This window comes from Athene cunicularia (genome assembly GCF_003259725.1).
Source record: "Athene cunicularia isolate RWA chromosome 1 unlocalized genomic scaffold, athCun1 chr1_part1, whole genome shotgun sequence".
Lineage (NCBI taxonomy): Eukaryota > Metazoa > Chordata > Aves > Strigiformes > Strigidae > Athene > Athene cunicularia.
Window position 1 is genome coordinate 63,482,127 of NW_020799091.1, and position 15,650 is coordinate 63,497,776.

Sequence of the window (15,650 nt, forward strand, 5' to 3'; positions counted from 1 at the left end):
CTGTAGAACAAACTGGTGTTTCCTCTGTGCAAATCTGCTTTCAAGAAACACTCTCTAATGTTCACTTCCTTGTAAGTGGCCAAATCAGGGCTATGTCTGGTTTTCAGTTAGTTTTCTCCCGTAGAAAGATAGCCAAAGCAATCCTTGTGTAGAGATGCACACACTGTATGAAGTCAAGTTGGCTGTTAATAAGGTAAATATCATCAGTGTTAATATCTACTTAAAAACTGGATGTAACCATTTTGCCTAAATGATCTTTGTGAATTTGTCAAAGATACAGATTACCTGGTGTTCCCATTTCCTATTCATGTGATTGTAGAATATGCATAGCAGACAGTATTATACATGAAGCTTTTTTGGACACATTTTTTTCCTTAGAAGATGAAAGGCTGTTTTTCCAAACAAGCATCTTTTACTTCTGGATTTACCCTCTTAATTCTGATTTTTTTTTTTTTTTTTTTTTTTGGTGGTGGTGTATGGTTAAACACTGGCTAATCAGCTTGGTAGATGTCTTACAAAGAACACAAATGTTGACTTTTGCAAGCAAACCACGAGGTGGCACACAGCTGTTTACTAACAGTTGCACTGCAGTTATGATATAGAAACTAGTTTGACTGCAGGTATTCTGTCTGAATTACTTCAAGAATGACAGCCAACTTGTACTTCTGTTTTCTCTATGTTTATGTTACCTTGCACTAACTCAACTATTAGTTGTGCCCTTGTCTTATTTCTTTAGTCCAGTGTTTTATTTTGGGGTGCAAAAATACCTGAAGGAGTAATCTGATTTCAGTCAATTTCAGCCTGGTGGTTAGAACTGGTTAATAACCATAGTCATTAAATACCTCTGGGAGGACATTAGCTAAAAATTTATTTCAGTGTGAAACCAAAATATTTGTAATTGGAGCTGCAGCCTTTATTGGAAGACCTGGCCAAGACATTGTTATTTGTCTTTTGAATGGACTAGGGTAGCAGAGAAAAATTATTTCCCTTTTTGTGTTTAAAAAAACCCAACAACCCAAGAACAACCAAACAGAGGAAAAATAGTTTGTTTATTTACTTTTTAATAAAAGAAGAATCATCTTACTAGGAAATGTTCCTCACAATATTTCAAGTGATTTTCACATTAAACAAACAGAAATATTATTAAAATGCTCTGGGACAAGCAGAGATTGTAAAGTCAGTTGTGAAATTTTCAGTATACCAAAGATAAGAGATTTTTAAAAAGTCTAATGATGAGCACCACAGATGAAGGTATTTTTACCATTTAACATGTAGCACTTTTAAGTTTCAAAGAATGTCCTCATAGCAGTAACATTCTGAAATACATATGTGTGTGTGGGTGTGTGTACATAAACTTGCCATTGCAGACTTGAATGTTGGTCAGTTAGAACCGTCCCCTACATAAAACACTGGTGTATATATTTTTAAAAAAGTTAATATGGGTATAAATTTTATACCAGTAGCAGTGACAAATTTCTTGTGTGTAGTTAACAAATTATTTGTAATGTATTTTTTAGAAATCTTAAAATTGCCTTTGCACTGAAATATTTTTCATATTGTAGCTATTTATAAATCTGTTTTACGCCTACATTTGTTAACACACCATTTCTATTTTTTTTAAGTATATGTTTTGAAGGCTTTTTTTATACCTATGAGTTTTGGCCACTTAAATTTAGCTTAAACTGGAGTTGTGGCTGAATGTTAAAATTCTAATGAATGTCAAATTAGAAATATAGGTCTATTGCTCTGTTAGTCTCACCCAAACTCTTGACGTTTTGTTGGTATTTGTGATAGCAGCAATTCAGAGCACTATACTTTCAGTGCTATACTGTTACTGCTAGTAGCTTTTTTACTCTATAAAGCCTCCTGCTTTTTTACTTTTCTGAGTTCCATCTTTTAGCCTTAAATAAGGAGATTTTTGCTTGATGTTTTTGAAAATGCTGCATTCCTGTTCTGCCTACTAACACAGCAGTTCATTGCAAACTTCATGTAGCCCTGCACTTTGAAATGATTGACAGTGTTATTCAGGCTGAAACAAGTGCTTGGGAATTTTTAGTTAAACATGTCATTTTTTGGAGGAGAAAGAATGCTTGAATTTAAGTGGAAGTTTCTGCTTTGATTTAGCAATACTTCTACCTTTAGAAGTTGGTACTGTTTGTTTATTAAAATAGACCGCTTAATGGAAAAAACTTAAAACAACTTGGTTTCACTTGATGTGCTTTTGCTTCAGTCCCCGTTACTATTGCCATGCAAACCTAGTCCACTGCAGCAGGTGTTATCTTGGGAGTTTCACTTTAAATGGGTCAGGTGATAAAAAGGTGAAAAAGTACAAGTTAGATCAGAATGCATTAGAATGTTTTACTATGGATGGAACACTCAAATGAGACAGATTTTTATGTATTAAAAAAGACAAGAATTAAAGGGAAAAAGTACACAATTCTATATAACTTCCTAACTTGCCTTGTTTAAATTGTTGCAGCTTTAACAGCATAGTGTCTCCATAACTGCTTCTATAAATGTCTTGAAACTGGTAAGCACTAACCAAATGTATGTGAAGAATTAGAAAGTATTTCAAGCTTTTTGGTCACTGAAGTTCATATATTCCTGCAGTGGCTTGTGGCAAACGATCGTTTTTGTTTTACCATGTACAATAATTGTTTGTTCAGCCACTTAATGTAAAAGCTTACAGTTTACTTTCTTGCTTGCATTAGCCTCTTTGTCTTGACCCAACTGGCTTGCAAATATAAAATGAAAAAATAGCTTAATTGAGCAACTGCACTACTTTTCTTTTGGAAGCCAGTGGGATCATTGTGCTCATGCTACTGTCTCTGTTAAAAAAGCTTTAATGGAAATTTGTGAAAGTATTCTGAAAGTGAGAGAGTACGTGATTCTACTTTGCAGAATAGTCTAAAAATCAGTTTATATAGCTTTAATTTTTTACCTTATGAAAATTTACAGAATTTTAATCTGCATTGTATCTGACAAATTCTGTGCTATGTACACATTGCATTTTAAACGTCCTTTCCTGATCTAATGTAAAGTAGAATCTACGAAAGTTGCTGTATGGGGGCTGTGGCGGGTAGTTATCTGTGCATTAAACATGAAATATGTCTGTAGTCATCAGCACCAAATACTGACACTTATTTTTAATTGTAAAATTATAGGTGCATTTATTTGAAAATAAATCAGCCTTCAAATCTAATGTTTAGATTATCCTAGACCACTTCATTTATTTGATTTGAAGAGTCGGTGTGTGAATACATTACTGTAAAGTTTATTTTCAGTGCTATTTTTAACTTTTATTTCTGTAGATAACCAAATATAACTTGTTTATATTCAGTCACATTTTGGATCCCTATGTAGAATATATAAGCAGGAGACATGAATCTGCTTGCAATAAATATAAACATTCAAGACTGGTTTAAATTCATTCACAAGTAATTAATATAATTCTAGTATGAATATGAGATGGTTTCATATTAGTCTGTAATAAAATGTAAGTAGATAATGGAAAATGTAGTGAGTGTTTGATTCTGTTATTGAATACACCTGTAGTCACATTTATTTTCAGACAGTATATTTAGCCAGCTAAAGAAGCAAGATAACAAAAAGGGAAATTCAGAGAAAGCTGGAACATGAGTGGTGTGTGGGGTTTGTTGCAAAGCTAGAGAAATGGGAACCCATCCAGGAGAGCTTTGTTCCTCCTGCACACAACTAAGTGCTAAAGTTCTTTCCAAACTAAACTTGTAAGCTACACATGGGAAGATCTCAATTTCTGTACGGTTCTGCTCTGTAGGGTACTCAGAGTTATTTCTCCTTTCTTTTGCAATGTTGGCAATTTAAAGAAACTGAATTAAAAGCAAAAAACAATGTGCTTTGCCATTTCAGCTGGTAGCAGCGTTCACAGATTCTTACAAAGAAGGCTGAGTGCCCAGAAATACCATCATTTTCTTTCATTTGGTGTTACAATGTTATGGGACTTTCTGTAGTTTCAAAACCATTACAGCCCCTATAGTGCATTGAGGCAGTCAGCTGGGAGGGACCCTAGACAACCTCCACACAGCAATTCAGAGCGTCGGGTTAGTGCCTGCCCCTTCTACTCTGAGGTGATGTAGAATGTTTAGGCACTCTGTATATTGATTTTTGCACTTCCCATAATAAAGAGTTCAGTGTAATGGTTTTGTATTTATATGAACTTTTTATCCAAACAATACAAGCATATTGTACCCATCTCCCCTTTGTACATCAAGAAATTTTGTGTTGCTACTGAATGAGCTTCTGGAGAAGGTAGTTTGAGGGGAAAAGGTAAATATAGAAGATGTTTTTCCCTTTATTCATGCAATGAAGAAAAAAAATTGAAAAAAATGCAATTAGATAGAAACATTAAATTGAAAATTTTTGAAAAAAATAAGGCAATACATCTGGATTTCAGGATGAACACAGCAAGAGGAAAAAATTACTTCATAAGTAGACAACTTATTGTGCATGTAAAAATATGTTTAAAGGAAAAAAGGATAGAAAGTGGTTTCTGAACAGTATTCTAAATTGAAGACCTTATGTTTTCCTTTAGCTCATTAAATTATGCTCTGTTAGTAAGTTACATTGTAGAACTACTAGAAAATGTTTATATTCTACAATGAGACTACATTTTTTTTTCTGCAATATATGCAATACTGCTGGATAAAATTTTTTTGAAGGTTATTTTGATATGAAGTGAGATAAGTTGGAGACAGACTGAAGTTTCTTGGGTTTTGTTTTCTGTATATTCCCATTTCCTGAGGTGATACTCTACAGGAATTTAAAACCAGTATTTGACCATTCTAATAAAGCTTTGTTGTTGTGTGTTTCCATTATGCATACTTACAGGTCTTTTAATTTGAATTCAAATGCTAAGGCAAAAATCATAGCCATTCAAAGGTTTCATTTATACTGTGAAGCGACAGGACAGGGAGAGAAACAAATACAGCCATTGATTCATTTCATTATACCAAACAGTTTATCAGATGCTTAATGTCCCCCATGTAGGTTTAGATGTGTTTATCAGAAAAATGACAGTGTGTAATAAGTGCTTTTTTAACTGGTGACTGCAGTAAATTAATAGTGGTGACTCTTAATAAGTGTTTATTTTCCATTTAGAGACACATAGGAGTAGTATTCAATTTTAAACCACAAAAAAGTTTGTTGTTTTCCATTATTCATTTTTGGTTAAGAAACCTTGTGGTGCATTAAGTGTCCTGCTAGGTTCAGAGGCTTCCTATTCAGATTGTATCAAGAAAAACTGTTGATGTTCAGTCTCTTAATCTGGGAATAACTGATGTGCTTCTTATTCCTAACAAGGAAAGCTATGTTAATAGTTGTTCAAAAAACACTTATCTTGAGATTTTAAACATATTTTGTAAAGATATTTCACACTGAAATGTTAACCGAATTTGAAAGCTTGATCTTGCAATCTATTAAACACTGACTTTTAGAAATGAAGGAAAACAAATCCTGGTCCAAGGTTCAAGACCATCAAGTGGTATGGCAACTTTTATTTCAGAAAATACTTCCAACCAAGTAATTAGCCTAGAAGAGTATGCTTCTGGGAAGTGCTGAGCAGCTTGCTTCTAAGATAATTATAAACAGCATAGCTAGATAAAGTTGTCAATATCAATTAGGTTGAAGTCTTAATTGTTTATTCCCAGCTATGAAAAGGTACTATGTTGCCTTTTATTCTGATGAAATTATAGCCCAGAAAGACCTCACTTCCTAAGGTATTTCAGGCACAAGACCACAAAGCTTAACACTGATGCACTGATACATCTTAGTAACACTTGGGATTCACTTGGCTTTTAAGTGACTCTTCTTAGAAGGTCCAAATTCTGTATTAGTTTAGCTCAAAAGCAGTGTTAGTACATCACTGTGCTGCAAATAACTGGTCCAGATGGAAAAAAGCTGAAGATCCGTCACTGTAGTGGACTCTGCAACACGAGTCAGACTTCTCTCCATCCTCTTGGATAAGGCCCCCAGCAGATGATTTAGAATCCACCTTCCTTGGAGGCCCTGGACCTCTGCATGCTTAGAGGAACTGCCCACCTACCCAGTACCCTCTAATTTGGCTCGGTGAGTAGCTGCACAGAAAGTGTACTTCATCCATTGCAGGGTATGTCCACAGCAACGTTTCACAGAATCATAGAATGGTTTGGGTTGGAAGGGACCAGGTTGGAGTCCAAGATGATCTTACTCCTAGGTAGTACTGGCCTATGTATAATAAAGCAGGTGCTTACTGCAAACACTTAGCTGTTGCAGATAATTCTGGGACATCATTTAAAATCTACTTTTTCAGGTGAGGTGATATCTAAGTTTACATATTTGTTCCCAGCCTAGAAATAAGAGATTTTATTTTTCTAAACAAGTATGCTCTTCAGCTACTTATGTTTTCCATTCTGAAAACAGCAAAACAAGGAAACAAAAATCTACAGTACTACCACTTTACACTACAATGAGAATAAAGCTGATCAGCTTCACCCCCTGCCACATTGCTTATTGTCTTAAAATTATCTTGGTCTTCTAGTTACACATCATATGAAGAACTTTTGTTAGCAGCTAAAATGCTCTGAACAACAATAAGGTAAACCTTCGGAGAACATTTTACTTAAAATGAGATTTTAGTCCCAAAACTGATTATTTAGTTGAAATCTTTGTAATTGTATACAATTTGCAGTCTTTTGCTGCCATCTGCACAGAAAAGCTGAATTCATGGTATTGCAGCAAAGATCTTTTAATATGCAGCATTTAAAAAGATTCTGCAAATCATAGTACCACTGCTGGCTAAGTCAACTGACCTAAATTTAGTAAGTCCCACTACAGCCATTTCAAGAGTATTGAGGTTGTTGGGTTTTTGGTTGGGGTTGGGTGGTTCGGTTTTTGGGGTTTTTTTTTTGAGGTCTCTGATCTTGTTTCCTTGTCCTAAAGCTAAATAAAAGGTGACTCCCAGTCCCTCTCATGTAAAACATGAGCTACTCCTGGAATCATAGAATATCTGGAATTGGAATGGACCTATAAGAATTACCAAGTCTGACTCTTGACTCCAGCCAGGGTAACTTAAACGTTAAACCATGTACCTAAGAGCATTGTCCAAATGCTTCTTGAATGCCAAGAAGTCTTGAGCCATGACTGCTTCCTTGGGGAGATTGTTCCAGTGCTTGACCACCCTCTCAATGAAGAACTTTTTCTGATGTCCAATCTAAACTACTCCCGATGCAGCTTTAAGCTGTTCTGTCGCCAGACAGCGAGGAGAGGAGCTCAGCACCTCCCTCCCCACTGCCCCCCATTGGGTAGTTGTAGACAGCAATGATGTTACTTCTCAGGCTCCTCTAAGCTGAAGAAATAAAGTATCCAGACACTCCTCAGAAGTCCTGTCCTCTAGTCCTCCCACCATCTTTGTTGCCCTCCTTTGGACACATTCTAATATTTTCACATCTTTCTTACATTGTGAGGCCCAAAACTGCACGCAGTACTTGAGGAGAAGCACACCAATACTGCACTATATGCAGACTTATGTGCTGATTGAAGGGTAACAGTGAGGAAATTTGTGAAAATACACAGTTGAGAGGGTTAGTTGGGCACACATATTTGGGTAAGTAAAAAATGTGCACATACAAAAAAAGAAAAAAAAAAAAGGCTGTATGAAGTTGAGAATTGCCCCTCTAAAGACTTTGACTAGGGTTTCAAACTTTAATGTTTGTTCAACTCTTGCTCTCCCAATAGCTAGGAACCGGGATAAAGATGTTCACATCTCCCCTTTCTAGCCTCTTACCTAGTACCTGACAGGCTGCACTACCTCCTTTTCCCTCAGAAGTCTATTTTAGCACCCCATGCTTCATTCTGAAAGAAAGAAATCAATCTTTCCACACTTGAGCAAAGCGCAGTCCCATACGTGGTAACAAGAGAGAGATCTATTGCTGGTGCAGGAGCATTCAGCAAGCACACCAGCAGCTCCGAAGCAATATGGTCACCACCACAACGGTTACTGCTTCAGTTGCTTCTAGACAAGAAGTATTTGAACGTGCACACACATACCACAAAGTACTTCCCTCCCCCCTCCAGTGTGGGAGATAATCTCTCTTGTACCTTCCTCCTGCATACAGCTCTCTTGTTTAGAAAGAGACCTGGGAAAAACAAATGAAGACTCAAAATAAGCTCCTCCATTCTTTTCTCTACTAAAATTGTGCATCTTTTGGAAATTAACCCCCTCCTTATTGAGTCCATTTATGTTGGTTGCTCCAAAAGGATACATAGGCTCACGGGACTTTTTCAGGTTGTGGGGTTTTTTTTCTTATAAAAGTTGTGATTTGAAGGTGTTGGGAAAAAGGAACTTTTAACCCACTGAGTTTATTGCAAACTACCAGTATCCTACAATTCTGGCTTGAGTGACACATTACCTGACCACTCACATGTTTGAGGGTCTCCAGGGAGAATTTTTTTTTGAATGATACTATTTGCTAAATAAAAGGTCCATTTTCATATATACCCAAAGAGTTGAAGGTAACATATAAAGGGAATGTCCATTTAAATTCCAACACACCTTCCCTCCGCCAAGGAAATTCTTATCCATATCTGAAAGATACATTTCCCTCATACTGATCTGGCTCTGTATCAATCGCAATTATATCCTTCAACTAACTTTGGGCAATACGCCACTATCCTGAGCCCGTGGACCTTTCCATCGTAGCTATCTGAATAAAACTCATGCACTCAACTTCGGCATCTTCTATTTCCAGATGTAGTCCATGAGAACCATCTGCCAACTCTTTATTTCCACATAAGTATGAACACTGAAATGCAGAAAGATGGGAGGTCATCTTAATTTCACTGGCAACTAATCTGCTCATTTCAGAAGTCTCCACCCTTACTCATTGTTTAAGATCTGTTGCTATTTTAGAACAGTAAATAATTGGGTTCTGGAAGTATCTGTGTTTTTCACAAGGTTAATATACAACCACCCTATTAACTTTTTTAACCACTTCAGTTTATTAAGATTTACATTCCCCTTAGATTTTGCAGAGATGTACACTTACCAATTCTGATTTATCATCATTAATTTTACATCCAGGTATTGAGCCAAGACAGTACGTTTGGAATTCTATTGATTTAGGGAGGAAAGCGCACATTGTGCAAAAAACCAAGACTGCTGCTGTCAGGCACTATAGATCCCATGATATTCTTGTCACTGATCTGCCTTCTCATCTGTATGCAGACATTACAGATGTTATATTACAGTATGTTGGCTTAGGAAAATATTGGAGTAGCATAAAAATAAATCTCCCTGATCCACAGTAGAGTTTAAGCATCCTCTCACATGGATTGACCTGTCAGTCTGATGAACGTCCATTTTGAACATTTGCCTGCAACTCATCTTTTACATGACTGTTTCATAGACATTTAATCTTGCTGCCATGTTACACCACTCTTCTAATAGGGTTCATGGGTTGCAAATCCATTTACTCTCTACCACTACACTGGATGTAGTCAAAACTATCACACCCTTACTAATATTTTTAAAGAAAGTCCATGTTTTTGTCCAGTCCCAAACAATTTCTTTCCTTAACTATTAGTCTGTCTCATGATGTTTCAGCTGTTTCATGGTGCATGGCCCAAAATTCTTATCTGCAGTTTGCGTTTCATGCAGAACAAGACAGCAGCACATACGACTTTGAAATCCCTTCCTTACATACTGCAGAACAGAGCACACCACCATGTTTCTAGTCCCAGGAACCTTTCCACTTTCCCTTTCTGCCTCTTCTCTGCATGAGCCAAGGCAGGAATTAAGTAGGAACCATGTATTTGAACAACTCAACATCAAAATATGATCCAAGAAGCCAAGCATCAGGTTCAGATACTGACAGCTGTGTGTGTGCAATGCAGGTGTCTAAGCTCTCATTACAGCCAGCAGAAGATTCTCTGTTGTGTGGTTCACAGAGAATAAGAACAAATAGTACCTACAACATACTTTTAATCATGACATTCTTCCCAAGTCCTTTAGTATGTATTATATTTCTTTGTCGGACATCAAAAATGTATTTACTATCTAACAATACAGAATATAAGCACCATGAACTCCCTTAACTAGGAGGGAAAGAAAACATACATGGTGAAGGATGTTTCGCATCCATGTCCAAGAAAAAGAAAAGGCAAAATATTCTCAGTGCCTTCTGTCACTATGACAATGTAGACAGAGAACTCAAGATTTAAACATGAATAGCAAAGGTAGAATTTGGGGCTCTTGCACAAGCCATTAGCAGGATGGACTTACAGCTTCATCCTCTCACATGATTTTTGTTGCTTCTGGCTGTGTCCCCAATACACAGATTAGGACTAATCTTATTTAGCTGGCAAGGTCTGGACCTTGCAGCCTGAAGCTGTGGGGTTTTGTAGGACCCAAGCATCTTTAGAGAGATCTCTAGCCAGGGAAATCTTCCTCTTTCCATTTAGATGTATTACACACTCAGGGTTACAGGCAGATCTCCCAGTCCTCCCAACACCTTTAACGGCTGTGGGACTTCTAACAAGAGGCCTGGCCTGACTCTTACAACACTGAAAGGAAGGAAGGGAGGAGAGGAAAAAGAATCATATGCTCCACATATTGCATATGCTTTACAGGCACCAGAAGTTAGAAGAGTCTGATTTTGTGCCAACCACTGAGGTAAACAACAGGACAGATTTTCCACGGCCACTTCCAGCGTGAATTTGCTAGAAATCTCACATATTTGCTAAATCAGTGTACAAGGAGATGCTTGCCCTGTGATTTCCCCACACCTGTAGCAAAGCGCCTTCTGTCTTGTGACAGGCATTTGAGATTGTGCTGCTCAGGGAGAGCTGTACCCAGCTCTTCCAGGCCCTTTCTGGAAGCTCTGCTATGCAGGGTAGCTATGGCAGGCATCAGCTGCACAAACACTGCCTGCTTTTCCTGCTAGCGCTTTCCACGCGGTGGTGGTTCAATTAGAATAAAAAAGCACAGAAAACCCCTTTCTGGATTTCAGAAGAGCTCACAGTTTTTAACCTGCCTTTTTAGAGCAATATAAATGAAGAGTCTTCCTCCACATTAGCTACAGTTTCCCTTAGTCCCTGCTCCTATTGCTACAATTTTCTAGCACCTTCCAACAGGAAGATCCCACCAAAGGATTCCCCTTTATCAGCTGAATCCACGGACATAATGTTCTCTCTGGTTTATTCATTCCTCTTGCAAGACTGGGGTGTATCTTCACTTTTATTCCAGTGACTAGTTCAGGAAATTGTGGCCATAAATGGTAAAGACGTACAATGAGTGATTTCATCTCCAGAACCCTTTGTGACAATGCTAAAGAAGTCTCCCATTCTACCATCTGGTCTTTAAAGCCCAAGCCTGTACACTGCTTTTTGATCAAAATTAGTTCAGGAAGGGCATCAAAGAGCAGTTGCTGTGCACATTTCTTTTCCCTTATAACTAATTATCTTTCTTCCTACTCAATGCACATACTTGAGGGTCTTGCCAATTTGATTCCTCCCCATGCCAGTTCCTTTTGACACAATCCCATTTGTTATGGCAATCATCCTGTGCTTCATCAAGAACTCTGGTGGGCACAAAAGGATCATCCAGCCACAACATGCTGAATCTTCAGTGGCACCTTTTTGATAAGATCTAACTTACTATAGTCTAAAAGGGTTGCTATGGGCTACATGATATTTCTAGCACGTTCAGCTTGAGTTTTCAGCCATAGAATGACCCTGAAATCAAGAGTGTTTCTATTATTTATGGAGAGACTGCTGTTATTTTTAGTGAGTTCTCAGGATTTGTATTAAGGTAAATATTTCATACCAGAGGAGGAGGAATTTCTGGAGATACTTTACACCATCAGAAAGCAGAGTATGATTGCACAGTGTCCCCTGAGCCTATGAGTCATGTTTGTTAATGTTCATGCTGTAATAAGACAGACTAGGTTTTCTGGTTGTAATAAGACAGACTAGGTTTTCTGGTAACATATTTTGCTCACATCTTGCAAAAACATGGAATTGTGCAGCCTACTAATGGGATTCTCTAAAGTCAGGGCTCTTCCTTTTCCCAGTTTATCACATTTCTGTTCTATTTGCCACTAATAAATCTTTCAGCCCAGTGCTTTATTACACATATCTCAATTGCTCTGATTTTTTTTTTCAGACTGCCTTTGTTTTTATCAATATTGGTTTACATCATTCACTAATTATTGACATGATTATAAAAAAGGGAATCATCATCACTCTATTACAAAAAAAAAAAATTAATTTCCTCTTCCCTGTGGACAATCATTATTATTTTACTCTCAGAATGTTTCAAACATCTTCCTAACATACCCTGGAGAACTTCTCCAAATAACAGCTTTGAGGCTTAATTTTCTGCATATTTTTTGTTTCTGATTCTGTACGAGACATGGTTTAGATCAGCTGCTCAATAAAGAAACGTCTCAGACATTTGATCGATGAAATTCATGTAATCTCTGCCTGAAAGCCAACCTGTTGTCACTGTGTAGCCCCTCCAGACTTCATAACTGGCAGAAATGGGTACAGCTCATACTAAGATAACTTCTTCCTATAGCACTGTAGTTAGTTCAACTCTTGCTTGGAATACTTGCATGTAGAATCACACCAGACTGCAGAGGACACAAAATAATGATTCCCTATTTAGATACCTTTGTACACCTCTTCCTACTCCTTACAATTTGAAGTAAACATGTATTCTAGACTGTTCTGGAAAATATTTGGCAACAGGCATGGGGCACTAGATCGGGAGAAGTTTCCTGAACCCAAGGCCCTTCACTGAAAATACTGTTGTCTGTCCTCCCAAACTCACTCCCACAGCACAGCTACACCAGCAAGTCTCAAACACCTTGCAGAGCTTGTCCATACATAGTGTGCCATGTGTCCAGCACCTCAGCATTTGTTAGATCCTTCTGGGCTTTCTCATCCCAGGTTTTGTTTGACCTGAAAAGTTTTTAAAAAACATAAAAATCAGCCAAACTACCTCCATTTTTATTTCTAGCACTTTCACACTGACAGGTCACCAGAAATACAACGTACATTAATTTGAAGGAGGTGCTCTGTGGTTCAATTTTTGCCAGAGCTGTAATAATTTGTTGGTTTACAACTCCTAAGAATCCTACCCTATTCCTCCTATTTAGGATGGGTATCTTAAGATATCTCAACCTCACTCCAACTCACTTTTATCTTCAGCTGGTTTAATGTAAAAAAGCACAAATTTCCTTTATTGGCTTCCTTACTTTCTTTATTAATTTCTTCAGAACTTCTAAATGCCATCTGTTCTTGACATTTGCTTGAAACTTAACTGCTTCCCTGCTGAAGTTCACCCCAGCTTGTTGGCATAGTCAGAACAAAAGAGTACTTTCCATAGAACACAGCATTCTTCTCAAAGCCAATGTTATATTCATGAATATATTTTATCTAATGCAGAAAAAATAACATTTGTGAGGAAACAAAAGGCTAGTTGTAATGAGATAAATTTCTTCCACAAATTCTGATACTACTAGCCAACACAACTGTATCTTCTTTTGAGCAAAGATTTATGCAGAAATCCTGCTCCATCAAAAAATGCTCAGATCTTGTCTGATTTCTCATTGTTTGAAACCAGGCAGTGCCTAAGGTTCTGGTTTGACAAAGAACACAGTGGGGATAGCAAAAATCAAAACCCTCATGTTTCTACTAGCAAATAAAGCAGGTCAGGAACTGTCCTTTGCCACAGGAACCAGCTGGCACAACTCTCCTATCTCCTGAAATAGATCAGCTGCATGCGGATGATCTGCTGAGAATGGCCCCTGGCCCACACCGACCCATGAGCTATGCTGGGAATTGCTTCAGAGCCTGCTAGTTTGCTAGGACACAACCTTGCTGGGGACACTGCCACCAAGGGAACAGTACGGAGGATGACCACATGCCACAGTTTAAGCCCGAACGCTAGCCTTGTTCAATTTACTGCTGTAGGGGTAGCTATAGGGGTGGAGATCAGTGACTGCAACACAACACAGAACTGACATCTAAACTGTATGATTTATCAATGTTTCCCTTGTGCTTCACAGACTCATCTTTCAAAGCTATTTTTTGACAGTATCTCCAAATGAAGGTGTCCTCTGTGCTCTTTCAGGTCACCATTAATTGGCCCTTTCCCCCAGACAACCAACCAGATCTTTTCAACCAATGCTGAAAACGTGAGGTACCGAAAAATATTTTTTAAATAGTGATTTATCTGAATCTGCACTTTCTCTCTGCAGAGTTCCCGGTTTTGCAGTGAAGCGTTTCAGGGTCACTCTTTTCCATGGCATCCTGCAGCACAGGTATCTCATGGAGATCAAAGCATTGTTGCTGCTAAGGCGACTTGATCACCTACTTGCATCTCAGGTTCTGTTTGATCCACCTTTTGGGTTAAGCTGCTTTAACAAGCTGCTAGATACAGAAACCTTGTTTCTGTAAGCCATTTCCTGACACCACACCACCTTGGATCACCAGGCTTTAAGAGTATTTCAGGTTATTAAGAACTAGACAAGTCTACACAGTGTATCTCTGTCATCCGATACATTTCTAAAAATCAGATGCCTCTGACTCAAGAAAGTGCAAGAAATATGTGGTAGTCCCACTTTGTCCGCAGTCCTGGAATACTCTTCCAGAAAAATGTAGTTCCTGAAATCTGTGGTTCTGTTATCATGCAACCACTGCTGCAGGAGGTGTGCAGAGAGCACGGTGAAACGCTGCTGACTGCCTGTGAGGAGAAGGGATTGGAAAAGTCTGTGTGGTCGGAGTTGTGCACACATCTTGGGTGCTTCCCCCGAGGCACACGCCTTCCCCGCAGCACCCGTTTTCCATGTGTTCATACATCCAGCACACGAAAGCACACGCTGAGCACCGCTTTGCTTATAGGCAAAGCTTTTACTGTTTCAGGATACCTGAATAAAGAAAGCCAGTATCTGTTGTTGGTTGGTTTGTTGCCCCCCCCCCCTTTTTTTTTTTTAAATAATGGAAAACAAATCTACTTGCAGCTGTTCAATTGTCTGAGCACACAAAAAGGGCTGTTATATTCATAGACACGTTATGATAAACGCAAAATAAACTGCTGGAAGCCAAACACCGGGATACCAGGAAACACCAGCATCAAGGCTGCAACACTGTGTGGCACAGCCAGGTCACACGTCTGTGCCGTGACCGCAGATTCCCAAAAGCGGAGGCGATGCTCCTACAGGTAGTAACCGCTTTCCTGGAAATCGCCGCTTTTCCTAGAAAAAGGCACGCGAAGACCCTAACTCCAACATTTCTTCCTACTTGGGGAACACCTGCCCTTTGCAACCCGGGCTCGATGCTGCGAGGCGGCCGTGCCTCGCTCGCCTTTTGCCGCCGGGTAGTTGGCACGGCCGCCCTACGGCTCCTCACGGGAAAGCCCGCCCGGCCGCCTCACGTACCTGTCGGTGCCCGCGATTTAGCCCTCAGGTTTACTCCCTCCCTCTACAAAAAAAGCCGTTAACGGACCGGGGCTGGGTGTGGCGCGAAGCGAGGCGCTGCCCCGGCCCCGCCTCAGCGCGGTCCCAACGGCCGCGAGGCCCCGAGCAGGGGCCGGGCGAGGCGGGAGCCTTCGCGGGTCGCCCCCCTCCCGCCTG